The sequence below is a fragment of the Passer domesticus genome, chromosome 1 (genome assembly GCF_036417665.1).
Source record: "Passer domesticus isolate bPasDom1 chromosome 1, bPasDom1.hap1, whole genome shotgun sequence".
Classification (NCBI taxonomy): domain Eukaryota; kingdom Metazoa; phylum Chordata; class Aves; order Passeriformes; family Passeridae; genus Passer; species Passer domesticus.
The window spans coordinates 66380906-66396836 of record NC_087474.1 but is presented as its reverse complement, the minus strand read 5'-3'; the positions used below and the strand labels follow the sequence as shown (position 1 = coordinate 66396836).

The following is a 15931-nucleotide window of genomic DNA, read 5'->3' as shown; positions in this document are numbered from 1 at the left end:
GACATCTGTTAGGTTGTTTGAAAAATAGGTTTTTTGAAATTTAGGTGACACAAAAATATGCAATGTCTTTTACATGCAATTATAGTGGGTAGAGATAAACCCTTTATAAACAATTTTGCAGTAGTCTAGTTTTAAAAAAAGAGTGCAGAGTTGCAATAACTTAATGAGTCATCAAAGAAGGTTGAGCTCTTCAATGTCTATTAAATTGAAATGATTTTTCCAGAACACTGAGAGATAATGGCAAAATGAAAAGGTTCATCAGTGCCATAGGGTTTTTTTTTTTTTTTTAATGCAACCAGGTTTTAATACCTTTAAAAAAATGAAGTTAGAGAGTTCATAAGCACTAGAGTCATCTCAGTAATTGAGATTTGGATGTATGGTATAGATAGTAAAGTCAGTGCCATGAAAGCAATTCTTGATAACAGTCTCAAGCCTCTTCCTATTTGGTTGGATGGTTTGGGTTTTTTTTTTTTGCCTGGAATGAACCTGGCAGTATGTGCTTTTATTAAGTTTGTATCCACTAAAAACCCCAACAGGCATTTCCTGATTGGGTTAAATATTACACTCATCTTTTATTGAAGGATAGAAAAGTGCATTTAGCTAAAATAAGAGTTGACCAAATTTTTGCTGGGAGAAAAACTATAAAAGTACCTTATTCCTTATACCATATTTAGATGCATATACTATTGCATTTTCTTTTTTACTTAAAGCTACTTATTTCCACAAAGGCTATGGATTGAGGCTATTTCATCAGAAGGAAAGCCAGAGATCCAGAAGCAGGTCCAAACACTGCAGTTTTCAGATACACTATTTTGTATGCCTGTTGCATGCTGTGGAGGTCTTGCAGTAAGGGTTTTACCCATGTCTCACATAAGACAAATACTATGCCACGTAATGAGTATTTATCTCCTGACTGTAAAATGTCGCCTTTCCACTTGTGTTGAGTGGTAGATTCATATTTCAACAGGAAAAGATGCAGACCAATAAAATAGCATTTTAATAGCGGAATGATGGTAAGAGGAATAAAATGTGCAACAGGTAGATGACTATGTCTGATGTGGCAGTCAGTAACAGCAAGCAAGAATAAAAATAAGTTTTACATGGAGGCTGCTTTAAAAATTTTAGTTGGGATTTTTGTTTTGTTTTTTTTTCATTCTAGGAGTAGAGTACAATAGCTACAGGCATGATGTGGAAAGGAATGATTGTGTTTTAACAGAGATAATGGAACTGCCTCTCTTTGATGCATCATATGTTGAGCGTAGCTCATGCCACCTCATGCCCAAAGAAAGGACAGCATTGACTGGCCCACAGTGGTGGATCTGCACATTCTTGGTCATGCAACCACAGTGATTTCTGAGCAAACCAGAAAGATGTGCTGTTGGAGTTAATGGAGTGAAATAGGAGCAGAGCCTTTACAGACAGAGAAGAAGTTGAATTATCAGCATTTCAGACCTCTGTCTTGTTAATAGCCTGAAAAGAATTCTCAGCTGAGGAAAATAATGCTCTCTGTCACTTGATAAAAGACTTAGTTGTCACTTTGACTGCACTAACTGAAAGAGACCTTGACAACCATTTCATACCATATGGTATTTCCTGCTTCAATTTGTTTTAAATGTTCAGATTCTTTTTATACTGCATGACCTTAAAAAAAATCTTGATATTTTCTCCGACAGATGAATAGTTTCAGTAGTACTACTTCTATTAATATAAAGTTACCATTTCAAGAAAGCAACTCTAATGTGGAGGTTGCTCCATGAAAGAAAAGAGATGTGTGTATTTTTAAAGCATCCTGTCTGTTGATTTACTTCAGTCCATCTTTAGGTAAGCCAAAGGTGAAAGTCCAAAACCAAAACTTTGAGAGAAAAAGGCAGGGGTATGATCCCTCAGGAAGAGATAGACAAGGAAAATTTAAGCTGATGGATAGAAAGAAATAAAAAAAAAAAAGAAAGTTTTTTAATCTATTAACATTGCATTATTTATCATTATTTTCCTTTTAGAAGCTGAATAGAAGAAAACAAATAGAGACCTGCTAAACCTTGCCTGTACTAAAGATGTGTGTTCTAAAAAATACTCTACTATGCAGATCTCAGGCAATTAAATAAAGTTTAACTTCTGAAATTAGGGTGTTGAACATGGTAAACAGTGTTAGTAGTTATCATATTACATTTGGAAGGTTTTTATTCCCATCCTTTGAAACTGGTCCATTATAATGTTCATTAAGTTAAAAGTATTTATTTTGTCCCTTTTTTCTCATTCCCTCTTTCTCACGCCAACAGGAGTAAACAATTTTTATTTCAGGACATAACTTGCCTTGCTAATAAATAATGCTGATTATAGGATGCTTCCAGGGAATGCTAAGGAATTTAGGTGGATGACAATATAGGATTTTCAAGAAGCTGCCTGTTAGAAAGCACACTATTTGAATTTTTTTTTTACTAAGGGAATTCAGGAAAACTTTTGAGAGTGTTGCCATAGAAGGAGAGACAATTGCTGAATGTATGTTTCCAGAGATGCTAGAAAATCCAAAGTTACTTTTCTTCTTTTTACCTACTTGTCAAAGGGTTAAATTTTTTTCCTATAGCTAAAGAAAATATTACTTGTTACTTTTTGTGGCCTTTACTAGAACCATGGGAAAGGCAGATGTGTCACTGTATGTACAGTTGCTCAGTTGTGGGAAGAACCAACCAGCTAGTATGTAGGTTCCAGCAGACTTGTACAAACACTACCTGGCCTTAAGAAAGTATTGCATAAACATAGAAACGTAGAATGGTTTGAGTTGGAAGAGGCCTTAAAGATCATCTAGTTCCATCTCCCATGCCATAGGCAGGGACACTTTTTAATAGACCTGGTTGCTCAGAGCTCCATCCAGCCTGATCTTAAATATTTCCAGGACAGGGCATCCACACTTTCTCTGGACAACCTGTTCCAGTGCCTCTCTATCTTCACGGCAAAGGATTTCTACCTAATATCTAATCTAAACCTACTCTCTCACAGTTTGATCTTCACAAGAGATGAAACACAAATAGTAGAACCATTTGTGTGTGTGCTTTACAATGGTGCAGATAATTTTAAAAAGGAAGATTATAAAGACTATAAAGCAAACTGTCAAAATGTTTAGGGCACCTGAAAATTTCTGTGAATGGCATACTATCTGTATAGTCTTTCAAGGAAAATCTTTGGGCAATGTGGAGATAGATATGATATCTGAAGGAGTGTTTCTAGACATAAGTAAATAGATAAATAAATTTTAAAAAGTCTTTACACAATCATTTCATGCTTTGATTACAAAAATTATTTCATTACAGTAATGATAAATATATTGGAGGTTATATCAGCATCCTCACTTCTTCATTAGTGTTAGGAGTGGCTTTTTGTAAAGCATTGCTTTTTATTTGCTGCAATGGAATTCTTTTAGACTTAGCCAAGAATGAAGAATTTATTGTTTTTGGAAAATAAAGAGAGACTGAAGTTACCAATTCTTCTCCATCTTCTTCTTGGAGGACAATCCAATAAAAATAAACTTTCAAAGTAATATCACTGTGAACTAGAGTACTGTATGATTTCCTAGAGCTACCAGCTGTTTATTCTTTGGGTTTCCTCTCATATTCTGGCTATATTTACACTAGTAAGGAGTATTCCCATGCTCTTGTATTGAAAAATACTGCTGGTATATGCATGAATGTATGAATATGCATTTTTCTTAGAGAAATTGTAAGATAATGGTCAGTCACTTCACCAATTCATCTGGGTGCAGCATTTTTTTCATAAATTGCTAGAACTTTCAGATTGGCCAAGAATCTTGTTCTTTTATTGAACATAAAAAAATTTGAATCAGCAGGAAGTGAGACTTGTCAATCTAATACAATTTTATCTTTCCTTGCAAAAGAATTATCTTTGATTATGTATCAAAATACTTGTGAAAGCAATATGACCTACTTTGATTTAAAAAAGGAATTTAGCCACATTTTTCATTCGACAAGGAAATAATAAATTTTAATATAAATGATCAGCAAAATAGAGATTTTCTTGTTCTGGCATTTATGTGGGTTTCTTTGGTTTTACTGCAAGATTGTGATAGTTGCTCTTCCATACATGCAGAAAGATGAACAGGCTTCTTTGCAGTGAGAGACTCATAACTGATTCAGAGCATTTTAATCAAAAAGTGTGCAAAATTAACCAGGCACCAGATCATCACCAGGATCCTGAGGTGTCACAGTTTCAGAGACAGAGCAGTGACAAGACACACTAAGTTCATGCAGCAAGACTTCACTTTATTCAGGTCTAGCTCCCTTATATACCTTAGGAGCCCATGAGGTTAATCCTCATTGGCTGAGCCTGTTACTTCCTGCTCAGCCAGCCAATAGAAGCCTGAGTCTCCAATGGCCTGGGCCTGCTCTTAGTGATCATATTATGGAAGTCAGGTAGTTATGTAACTGATCACATATTTCTGTTATAATTTTATAATTATTTATCCTTTGAGACCCACAGGCCAGCTCTTGGCCACCACACTGAGGAGCTGGAAGTATGCTGAAGACCTGTGGGCACAGATTATTAGGTTGAACTGGGAAAGCTGAGTAGAAGATAAAAGGCATTTATCTATGGTATGGCTGACACCTTACATGAGCCTCTGTGTATGGGTTGCTATATTTAAGATTGATAACTCAGCCAAGATGCCATTGAAAATTAGATAATTTTAAGATTGGAAGCTGTTTATTTTTGGGGCAATTTTATGAGTCCTCTCTTTTAAAGTATTTCTCAGCAACAGCAAGATATCAAAACCATGCCTTTTTAGAAATAAGAAAAGCAAGCTGAGAAAGGTTCTCTTGTTTCTAAACACACATTTTCTAGTGTCCTTTTTCATTATAGGATTACTGCTGATCTGTGATCAGGTGAACGTCAAGTGAGACAGGGCTGTGTGGTAGATTATTGTCTTTTCTTCTTTCTGAGGAAGCTAATGGCCATCATAAGGGCTGTGTCTACACTAATTTAGACCACTACACTAGTTTAGACCACTAGAGCAGTTTTGGAATGATTCCTTCATATGTCTTCACATACCAGGCATTGTTTTGTTTTCTTGTTTTTCAGCATGTAAAAAACTCCCTGTTTCTTATAAAGAAAGGGAAATCAGAGGCTGTTGTTCAAGACCCCTGTGGAGGTTAAGGCTGCATCATCCCTGATCCCCCAAAAGATATCTAACACATTGCCCCCCTCAGGTTCAGGAGAGCCTTGTTGGCTCTTCACTCAACACCTGCAAACCCTGGCACTAGCATTCTTGGTACCAATTCAGGTAAATATACTACTTTTCTATTAATATCTTCAGAGCTGGTGAAGAGGTTGTTAGAGGTCTCTGGTAGAATCTAGATGTTTGGTTTGAAGTTATAAAATGAGAACATGTGTTTGCGTGTGTGTTTTTGTGTGTCTACACAAAAAACAATTTTCACCAAGGTGTGTTAGCCAGTGCTGTACTCTGTACAGGGACAAGCCACTAATACTGATAGCAATGTAGCCCTTAAGTGATCTGATTTAAAAGGAAAAAACAAAAAATCCAAAAAGAAAACACTTCAGCCCAAATCCCTATTTCACTGGTCAGGTTGATATTTTTAAATATACATTTATGCTGTATGTGTGGACTGATTGAAATGGTAGTTGTTGGCATGTTGGTAGTATATTTTGGAATGGAGGGATATTGCAGTGAATCCAATTGTGTGTCATGCTCCAGTGCATGACTCCAGATTGCCATGCCACCTTTGTTTTCAAGGGGCAGTTCAGTTAAATGTTACACTGTCTCCCATAACCTAGACCTTGACAATAATTTATTCTTGAACACTGCCTCCTCTTACGGCTGCTTCTATGACAGCATATTTAAGAACGAAAAAGCCACACTGCTTCTATGACAGCATATTTAAGAACAAAAAAGTCACACAAAGTTCTCTTGCTCCCTGCTCTCTAAAAAGAGGTGGAAGGCTGGCCAGGTCCCCTTCCTGGCACGGCAGGGGCCTTTCCTGGAGGAGGCCACTGGACCTAATCCCCACACAGGTTCTGGACAATGCTGCCAGGGATCATCCCAGGCCACAAGAAACCATGAGGCCAGGGCAGTGCCACATGGCTGCAGCTCTCTCAGCATGGCTTGCCATGGACTTTATTTACTTAGCTGCTTTTAGCCAGCCATGCTGTGGACAGAAAGGTAGTGGTAGCAGCTTTTTTTTTCAGCATCCTGCAAGAAGAAAAGGTGCAGAATGGAGCCAGCAGTCAGCATGGCTTGTGTAGTGCTGGTGGAGACCACGTGACCGACAGAGACAGAAGCATGGCGAGTGATTGCCCCATTGTGGAGCCTGGATAAGATCAACCTTTCAGTGCTGTAGAACTCCATGGAAACTGTTTCACTTGATAGAAGTTGGGAACAAACGAACTTATGAACACCAATTCTCTCCTGAGTCAGGAAAAAGGAAAAGGAGAAGACAGGTGAGGAGAACAACATGGAAGCACTAAGGTAGCGACCAAGGAAGGAGGAGAAGAGGAGGGAAGAAGGAAGTGCTCTGAGTATCAGGGCTGAGATTCTTCTGCAAGCCATGGTGAGGACTATAATACACCAAACTGTTTCCCTGTGATTCATGAATCACATGCATGGGGGGATGCACCACTCACCCTCAGCCCATGAGAAAAAGGCCCTCATGCTGGAGCGTGTGGATGTGAAAAGCTGGTGAGAGGCTTGAACAGAGAGAGAGAGAGAGAGAGAGGGTGTTTTCTTCCAAAAACAAAGGAAGAGGGCACTTGATTTTATACTCTAGAACAGTTCATCCTTTAAAACTGCACCCCATAAAATAAATAGCCCCCAAAAAGCAGTTGTGGAAAGACTGGAAGCCATGGGAGTGACTTCATGTTGCAGATTTTGGGCAGACTGTTATTTGTGAAAATTAAAACTTCATTGAAAAAGTTCACAGAGAACTGTCTCCCATGGGAAGGACTCCATAACATAGCAAAAGAGACTCTTCTCCTTAAGTGAACTGCAGGAATATTTTTAGAACTGACAAACTGATTAAAGATCCCATGTTTTTTCTCCCTGTGCTGTCAGTGGGAAGGAAAGAAGGGTTGGGGGGGAGGAAAGGTGTTCTAAATGTTTATTTTTAGTTCTCATTATCCTCTTTTAATTCTGTTAATAATTTTTTCTTTATATCTTTTAAAGTTTTAAGCCTGTTTTGCTCTTAAAGTGTTTTCTCCTAATCCTTATCTTACCCCACCAGTTTTCTTTCCCCCATCCACTTAACTATAGCAGAGGAAAATGAGTAAATTATTTTCGTGGGTGCACTGGCATTTGGCCAGCATCAACCCATTACACTTATCTTGTGAAAAATGTTTTAATATCAAAAGCATGGAAAAAGCAGAAAAACTACTGATATTCTTATCTTTGCTTACCTTTTTCTTATCTTTTATGTGTCTTTCATTGCATTATAGTCTGTCTTTGTTTAATTCTGTCTTGCTATTCCTCTACAGACAAGTAAATACCAGCATAATGCATAACAAGATATCATGCCACTGTGCTATGTAAACTTTTACTTGTGCTATATTTCAAAAACGGAGCTCTGATATGAATTGAAAATGTGCCTCATCAATTGAGATACCCATAAATTATATTTAGCAGGCAAAATATTCAAAACCAGCTGTGGGTGGAAGTAACACAAAAAAAACCTGTAGGACATTTGTCTTCACTTTTTGCGTCTGTGTACAGATAGATACTCTTCACAGATCACCTCTATATGCACATTTGACTTTCATTAATGTTGCCGTATACATAGAACAGTATCCCTGACCAGGCTGGCAAATATCTGAAAGTCTTGAGAAAAAAGAAAAATTGTTATTAAGGATGTGCACTTTCTATTTACAGATGAACCTTAGGCTCCTGAGACAAATATATTCAATGTGCCTTTGCTAGCCATAAATATGAGCCTGATATCTAGTCATGAAAATTCTTTTATGGGCTTGACCCGCAGGTGACAGGAAAGACATAAAATGTAAAGGTATAACGCTTGAGAGGTGAATTGATCCTTCCCAAACAAAAGCAAGAACTTGAGATTAGATGGGAGTATTCTACTGTCTACAGTCCATTTATTGTTTTGAATGCTCTCACTTGTGCTAAGATAACTAGGAGATGGGGGACTCCATGCTAAATGGAATTAAATGCTTCTCAAATAAGTTGAGGGAACAAATGAAATGTAGATCCTTTTATTGCCTTTCTACCAGGAAGGAAAGATGAATTGTGGCACACATTTTCCTCAGTTTTGTTAGTTTTCAAAGATTTCATCTTGCTATTTTTAATACAAATGGTTATTACTGAGAAATTTCCTTTCTTCTCAAGGTACTCCAAGGCATCTAATCAGATTAATTGCTTCAATTTCTTCTTCTTTTACACCATCTTTTAGTTTTGGGCATGATGTCTATCAGAAGCCTAAAGGCTCTATTAATTAAGATCTGGTAGTCAAGGAAATGTTAGCTGTGGAGCCTCTCTGAAATCTTAAGTCTGCACTGTCATGAGAAGGAATCTGCTCAGTCTGTGCTTTCTTCCTATTACATTATCACAAGTGTTTGTAAAAAGAGCAGGCTAAGAGCACTCTCTTCTGAGCAGCTACTGGACAGCAGTGTTCTAAGACTAGGGAGGAATCTCATGGACAAGATTTTCAAATGTGACTGCTGATTCAGTGTTTCTCCATCTAGGATTTTAAACCTGAAATACCTTCAAGGAAACGTAAATTTTAGAAGCTATATTCTTAATGTGAGAGTCAAGCTTTCCTAGACTATTCCAGTGTGGTTTTTGTTTTATTAGTAGGTTTATTGTTTGATTTGTAATTTAGTAGTTTTCTTTATGCTGTTTCCTTTTGCTCCTGCTTCTTTCCAGAACATTCGTCACTTTTCTTGTTGTTAGTTGCTAGTTTCTATTTCCCCAAACTTTATCAGTTTACTGATATTGTTCTCCTCCCTTGGAAATTTTATTGGTTTATACACTGTGGTTCCCACCTGGTTTTTTACTCCCAGTTCTCCTGATTTGTTAAATATTGTACCCTCCCCTGAGACCTGCCCCCACATATAAGTTCTTCTCTGCCCCTTGTTCCTGGTCCCCAGGATGAAGAGGGGAAGTTTCACCATCAAAGAAAGTTACCCTGGGACCTGTATGCTGCTCTGTGTTTTATGATGCACCAACACTGGCACCTGGGATTCAATGGGGCTCGAGTGGGGGATCTTCTGCCCCCTCTTCCCCCCACCTCCTGTCATCAGCTAGACAGGAGGAGGAGCGGCAGTAGATATTTCAGATTTTCTACCAAAACTACTGATTTCCTGCCATTGTAATGTCCCCTGGGTATGTAGTGTAAGTTAGTAATTTGAACTTATGCTATTTAGTATGCTGTCTTTAGATAAACTAATAGTATCTAATTTAGTTAGTATAAGTGCATTTGATAGGCCAATACTACAGTATTCAAGATAACAGAAGTAAAAAAAAATATTCAGAAGACTACAACAAAACTTTTTCTACTTTATATTAGCAAGAGACAGAACCTTTGGAAGAGAAATGTTTTCTCTCAATTGATGTTACACTATTGAATAAATGACTTTTTGCTTAGCTGCTGCAGTTGATATAGTTTTCAATTTTTCAGATTGTCGTAATTCATGCTTGTTCTGGTTCTTTTGCTTCAAAGCAGATCAAAAATTCATTAGACTTTTATTTCCAAGTCTGTAAACTTAGTTATTAAGATGTGATAGAAAATTAGCAATCATTGGCAATGGGGACAGTGGGTCAATAATAATTCCCATTGTGGAAACCATTAGGGACAGGGAGAACTTGGGATTAAATACTGGTGCATTTAAAATCATGTACTTTTAAATTAGCACCTGGTAGCTACCAAATGTATCATCTAGAAAGGTAAATTTCTCCTGAGTTCTGATTCTGCAAAGATTCTCACACATGCTTCCCTTAATGCACAATTACAGTCATTTGGTAATTACTCAATTATATCAAACTTGATCTACTACACGAAGTGAATCTAAAGATACTCTGCCACTGCAATACAGGGGCCCCAGACAGAAATGAGTCTAGGTTCATTCTAGCCTAGGGAACTACATCAGAGGAACTACTGGCCAGTATTTTGGATCCACAGCAACTTCTTTACATTTGTCACATCGAACTTTTTTCTAGTCTGCATCAATCTGTTATGAATAACAGGGGCACAGACAAGTAAAAGTATTCTGTCCACTGAGATGGAGAACACTCACCAAAGACAGGGTTTGTGAGGGATGTGTCATTTTTACAGCAATATCTACAATTCATTGGTTCTTTAATGCAGTTTTTGTTTAGTGTCACTAGAGACCATAAAATATGGTCTAGTACAGGCTGGTGGGAATGACTTAGCTTTTAACAAGACTATGCTTCCAAGAGAGGAAGAATATCTTGACATTATTTTACAGAAAATAATTTAAGTAAAATTGTTTCTGAGCATCCAGTTCAGGTTTTTTAAAAATAAAAATGGTATTATTACTACCAATTTTAAAAATAATCCTGTTGCAACCAAAATAAGGCCTCTATAGTTAATACTCTTTCTTTGAATAATATGGCCATCTGGTCTTCTTTTTTCTCTAAAATTGATTATGTTTTTTTCCTTTTTTTTATTGTTGCTGTGTGGTTTTTTTTCTAATTATTATACTATAAATTACAGTTTAATAATTTTTATTGCCATGAAAATGACAATATTAGATTTACACAGTTCAGTTAATCTGAGAATGAGTATATATCAGTAACATCCCTTTGGAAAATCATGGATTCTGGATGACTTAATGAAAAGGTTTAATTGCTACTATTATTTTAGAAATATACTAACATACTCAGTATTTTAATTATTTGTTCTTTACAAATGTAATTTCACTCTAGAAATATCTAAATTTCTTATGCATCATGTGAACCTTTCATTGCCTGTTGTGATGCTGCTCAATTTACTTCCTAATGAATCAATTTATTAACACAGAATAGGTTGACACAAGTGCTATAGGTTTGCATAAACAGGTTAATTTTTTAAAAATAATAGAATGTCATATGTGAAGTGAAAGGCCACTGTACTGCTCTATAAGAACTGACTGAAAAAATAATTTATCCCTATGACCACACTGACATAAGTCATGTCAGATCTTTGTGACACTTGGTTGTTGCTCAGCTTTAATTTGGCAGCTTGCAGTCAGCAGAAGGCCTCTTGCAGGTTGCAGCTGAATTTGCACTACAATTGAGGAAAGAGAAGACATGTAAGCTCTTTCCAAATAGATTCCATTTATATGTTATCCCAAATCTAGGAAGCTACTGGGAAACTAAATCAAGGAAGATTTATACAAGTTAGAAGTACCAAAGATATGCTGATAAATTTATGTGAAGACCTAAACCAATTTACACTGCTAACTTTGGGCAAAAAAGGAGAGAATAAGGGAAATGCAGTGGTATATGTAGTTGAACCTAAAGCATGAAATAAATTAGGGAGGGAAGACAGAACACAAATATTTTAACTAAAGTTAAATTTCTGTGAAAAAACCCAAGATGGATTATCAATACATAAGAAAGTAGAACAACTTTGTTTTTTTCAAATAGGCAATATATGCATATTACCTTTTGGTCTAATTGTGCTCATTTGCTCTGTTTTCTCTGGCAGACTAATATTGTCAAGCAGCACTGTATCTTTACTTATAATAATATGGTCTTAGATGTACCTTTAAACTACAGAAATATAGTCTATAAAAAAAGATAAAGTGAGTATATAATCCATGGAAAAAGCACTCTTGGAGAGAAGTTAGCATTAGCTTATGAGTTAAATGGGGGTATTTCAAATTGGGTTCCTCAGTGGTCTGACTTAAGCTTAATTTTATCCACTATTTCTATGACATTTTGAATAGGATGTAAGATTAGAACATGAACAATTAAAACAAAACTAGAAGAGTCTAGTTTTGCTAGTCAAGCAAATACTATTTGCTAGTCAAACAAATACTTGGCTTATCATTCTAATGATCTTGTAAGACTTAGGAGTGAGTACTTCAAATTCTTGAAAACATGTTTTTCTTAATATTTGTGCAATTGTTCTTAAAATTAGTTAGAAAAATATGTATATTTATTTCATTACATTCATTGCTTTCTTAAGTTTAAAAATCTCTTGGTATATTTCCCTGAACTCGAACTGCATTTATTTTGACAATATGGGAAATTTTAGCGGTGTTGTTTTCTACATGTTCTTAAGACTAACTTTGGATTCCAGAAGTGATCTCTTTTAAAAAAAAATCTCATTTCACACTGTGAACCTTATGGTTTGCTTATGCATCAGTAGTTGCTTTATAAGCAAACATAGTATGTCATGTAGATGTGGGACAATGTCATTGACAGTGAGGCTTTTTACAGTACAGGTCAACCCCAGGGATGGTAACCTCAATTGTGTCCTCAATGGTGGCCTATTTATTCTACTTGATATATTAGATCTATATCTGTAGTGTAAAAATTGACAATTAAAAATTAAAAAGAAGGAAGGTTATTTTATTTTTCCTGTGGGAGACACTGGGAACTCTAAGGCTGTGGTGAGAATTTTAATTATCTTGAAATTAAAAATAGCAAGTTATGTAGCTCTGTGCAATCTTAAATTTACTGAGGGACTAGGAGGACTGTTGTTTTCTCCAATTAGCCTGGTACAGTTTTGTATCATATTCAGAGAGAAAGAGTACATTAGTTCCTATGTATTCAATTGATATCATGGCTGAATCTACCCAAGCTTGTCACAACATATAGATATGGGTGATAGTGTGATAAGAGTTTGGAGTGGGAGCTCCCTGGGTATTGCTCAAGCCTCATTCGGCCATGTGATAGGAGGGAAGCCATAGTATACAGATTCCTTTGAGAAGAGTTTTTAATGCTCTCCCTGTCTTTGACTCCTTGTTTCCCACTTCTTTGTTGTGGTTCTGATTAATTTGACATTCAGGCACACTTTCCAGTGTCTGCGGTATGTATCAAGAATGTAGAGGGTAACAACACTCCATAACTCCAGAAAAAATTGGAGATGGAAGATAGATAAACAAAGAAATACAAGATACTGGAAAAATACCTGTTCATTCATTGATGTCAGGTTTATGCTAACTGAAACAGTAAAAATGCTTGCTTCAGTTACCATATTTTATTTAAAACTCCATTCCTCTCAATAAGACTTATAACCTTAATCTCAGTAAATGAAACACAAAATCTCTCTACAAAAATAGGTGAATATGGCTTCATCAGAGAAAATTGTTGCCTACAGCAGATGAGTTTCTACAGTGTCACTGTTCATATGCTTCTGGAAGCTGAGATAGAAGAAAATTGCAGTCCTGAAAGAATCCTCATAAAATCATAGAATATGCAGAGTTGTAAAGAGACCCATCATGATCATAGAGTCCAGTTCCTGGGCCTACACAGGGAATACCAAGATTCACACCATGTACCTGACAGCATTGTCCAAATGCTTCTTGAACTCTGTCAGGCAGGCACTGTGACCACTTCCCAGGGGAGCCTGTTACAGTGCCCAAACACCCTCTGGGTGAAAAAAGCTCCTCCTGAATTCAAATCTTAACTTCCCCTGTCATAGCTATATGCCATTTCCTCAAGTTCTGTCACTGGACATGAGAGTGAAGAGATCAGTACCTGCCCCTCTGCTTCTCTTTGATGAACATGCACACACAAAAACGCTTTGCATTAGAATAGCAAGGAAAAAAATGTTCCATACTTCTGTAAAAGAACCACTGGTTTTAATTTGAGATTTAAGGGTCTAGTAGGACATGCCTTTTATCTGAGGCACTTTGCTCATTCTTCATGGAAATGGGGACTATTTGAGCAGAGGTGATGGGATGTGTGGGATGGGATTATGGCAGGAATTGCTGGTAACACTTTTTCATTTTTCTTTTCTTTCTATCTTCTTCTCCAGCATGACTGCAGTTGCCTTTACGATCATTTAGGAGTTTTATTTTATAAAATCACTGCTATTACAGAGATCTAGTAATTGGTGTGCCCTTCATCTCTTCTTCCTTTCCTTTGTCCTTAATGTTATCACTGAATTTTATTAAGAAATGTTTTCTGTGTGCGCTTGTGATAAAAATGGATGTTTGATAGACTCTTTGAATGGAGCATTATATGATAATTTATAATTGTAAAATCCAGATTTTGGCAATGGAATTTCCCACTAAATTTAGACTATCTTGTATTTAACAGCAGACAGATTAGTAGGTGGTTAAGAAACTTTTCTCCCTCCCCCACTGTCTCCTTCCTTTTCTCGGTTGCTCTGTTTCATGCTCCACTTACTTAACATACACAAGCAGCCAGAAGACTGCAGCAAAAATGAGGAATTTAACCCCTCACTCTCAGTCTGCACTATGACCAGATGCAGAATTTGAAAAGCAGAATTTGACTCAATGATGATTATAAAAGAATTTTATACTAAAGTATATAAATCCCAAGTAAATATTAACTGGGACTGTTAAGTCTAACTAAATAAAAAAGATTTATTTTGGATGGAACTGGGTGGGCTTTATAAAGTATGTAAAGTATCACCCACTTCTTGCTTTGGGGAGCTGTGTAGATTTGATGGTAGCAGAGCTGTGATTCTTACTGAATATGAGCTATACTTTCTGGTCTTAAGTCTGATGTTTCCTTACTTTTCAGTGTAACTCTATCAGATCAGGAGGGACAAGGGAGTTACCCATCAAGATGTCTCACTGTGTTTGCTGTTGTGACCTTGATTTGTTCTATACAACAAATTCATATCTTTCTTTGAAGGCAGCAGTGTTATATATATTGAACTCTTGCAGAACTGCTTTTCCAGAACTTCCTCTGAATTTTGTCTCATTAAAATTGTTCATAATAATCATGTGTTGTAAGCATTTCATTTATCAGCTTAAGCATGTGGGTGTACTTGCAAGCATTGCAATTTGGAAGGAAATTTGCAACCTCATCTAATAAAATGCAAGCAAGCAAGCAAGCATTATCATAGACATACTTATTCAAGCAAAAAACCAAAGCCTGCAGCAGAAGCATATAAATTCTTAGAGGGTGTGCTGCTGGCTTAGACTAGGTACTGTAAGTGTAGTAGAAAATGATTTAGAGAGCTAATTTGGAAACACGTAATTGTGTATAACACAAAACCTAGTTCATATAACACAGCAGTGCTGTAAAGGGGAGTGGGATAAGGAGACAGGGTGGTCTTAAATGAATACATGAAAAGGAAAAAACCCCAAAATACTATTTAGCACATTTGTTGAAATACCCGCTGTGGTGAAGGAGACATATATTGCATACAGCAAATTATATGCCTTGATACTTAAGGAACTAATACTCTGTTTAATAGTCTGGTACTTGGTTTAGTCTTCTGGTGTTTTATTTTATGTATTTGTCTTCCCTCTATTGGTTACTGCAGTTTGATTTGTTTTGTTAGGGGCAAGATGAGATGAGCTTTATTTTAATGAGGCTTAGTAGAAAGACTAATATTTCCTTTAAAAATATGAAATATAATCTACACTTGTAGATTACTACTTATCCCATAATATGATTAATGAGATTTTTAGATTTCAATTCTATGATTCAGTTTCTTCTTGAAACAGTGTACAGATGATTTACTTTAATATCTATTATATACACACTTATATATGTAGACATCTGTGACTATATTACAACTAAAATTGAAATTAACACACCAAGATTTTTATTTTAAAATATAGAATGGGAATGGGCTATGAACGTAAACACTGGGAAAGACATGAAAAATATATGACTTTAGGAGCATAGGCAAAGGAATTTTCTTTGGAATCTTGCATCCATTTTGACTACCTTATACCCTGTTCATATTACTGACATCTACAACATCACATAGTATTCATTCACATGATAAAATCCACAATATTAATTATG

General features: G+C 36.2%; 1 long non-coding RNA gene across 2 annotated transcripts; it reads left to right on the top strand.

Moving 5' to 3' along the window:
- Positions 1 to 4317: 4317 nt before the first annotated feature.
- LOC135301538 (uncharacterized) lies at positions 4318 to 14891 on the top strand. Of its 2 annotated transcripts, XR_010363288.1 has the most exons (4): positions 4318 to 4421; positions 5086 to 5287; positions 6211 to 6572; positions 14690 to 14891. It is a non-coding gene; the product is annotated as an uncharacterized LOC135301538 (long non-coding RNA). The 2 variants fall into 2 exon arrangements; XR_010363287.1 differs by lacking the exon at positions 14690 to 14891 and having other exon boundaries at positions 6211 to 9610.
- Positions 14892 to 15931: the final 1040 nt, after the last annotated feature.